The 609-nt window shown below is 49.4% G+C and overlaps 1 protein-coding gene across 2 annotated transcripts in view; it reads right to left on the bottom strand.

Moving 5' to 3' along the window:
• The window catches only part of DRD2 (dopamine receptor D2), a 22,078-nt gene that overhangs the window by 17,101 nt on the left and 4,368 nt on the right, over positions 1-609 (bottom strand). The gene's annotated exons all lie outside the window — the stretch shown is intronic.

Here is a 609-nt window from a genome sequence, read left to right as displayed (position 1 = left end):
ATGTCAGGGGTGGTTGCATATGCAAACAAGTTATGCAAATGAGTTACGCCAATGAGCTCCTACACCTCTTTTTCTACGAAATGACCCCTGGAGACCACCAGGGTCACTACGCAGAGGCAGGCGATGGCAAGCGGCCTCTGAACCCTACGGGCTCGCCATACGTTGGCTGCGACTTGATGGCGAAGTGAATGAATGAATAAATAAAAATCAAAAGACCCAAACACTCCATAAGACTTAAGCTGTTGTAGATTTTCCGGGCTGTCTGGCCGTGGTCTTGGCATTGTAGGACCTGACGTTTCGCCAGTAGCTGTGACTGGCGTCCTCAGCGGTGTCACACAGAAAGACAGAGTACGCTCTGTGTCAAACATTCTCTGTGTTTCTGTGTGATACCTCTGAGGATGCCGGTCATAGCTGCTGGCGAAACGTCAGGTCCTACAATGCCAAGACCACGGCCAGACAACCCAGGAAATGTACAACAGCGAATGAACTTTGGCCGTGGAAGCCTTCGACAACACTCCATAAAACATTTGGCACAATGGGTGACAACCTAACAACATTTGTGGCAGGGTATGAGCTTTTGTGAGTCACTGCACACAAAGTGACTCACAA

The sequence above is a fragment of the Gekko japonicus genome, unplaced genomic scaffold (assembly GCF_001447785.1).
Source record: "Gekko japonicus isolate JY-2015 unplaced genomic scaffold, Gekko_japonicus_V1.1 scaffold2910, whole genome shotgun sequence".
Taxonomy (NCBI): Eukaryota; Metazoa; Chordata; class Lepidosauria; order Squamata; family Gekkonidae; genus Gekko; species Gekko japonicus.
The sequence above is the reverse complement of the archived record's forward strand: the minus strand, read 5'-3'. Positions and strand labels throughout refer to the sequence as shown.